Here is a 249-nt window from a genome sequence, read left to right as displayed (position 1 = left end):
ATTTCTAGTGTAAAGTTTGCGCACCATTTAACGTTTAATCAAGTTAGACATGTGTCTCTAAATTCACCACACCTTAACTGACACTTTAATGGACGTGCAAAATTAAACACTTTTGTTTCTTTAGTGCTTAAGTGCTGAAATGTGACATTCTTACACTTGATTCAACAGTGTTCACCCAGTGAAGGTGACGGACCCCCAAACATTTCCTCTCTCTAGAAAAAAGAAAGAGCAGGTCGTCGAAAATAATTG

Source organism: Frankliniella occidentalis, unplaced genomic scaffold (assembly GCF_000697945.3).
Source record: "Frankliniella occidentalis isolate FOCC.00 unplaced genomic scaffold, Focc_3.1 Scaffold8, whole genome shotgun sequence".
NCBI classification, from domain to species: Eukaryota; Metazoa; Arthropoda; class Insecta; order Thysanoptera; family Thripidae; genus Frankliniella; species Frankliniella occidentalis.
The sequence above is the reverse complement of the archived record's forward strand: the minus strand, read 5'-3'. Positions refer to the sequence as shown.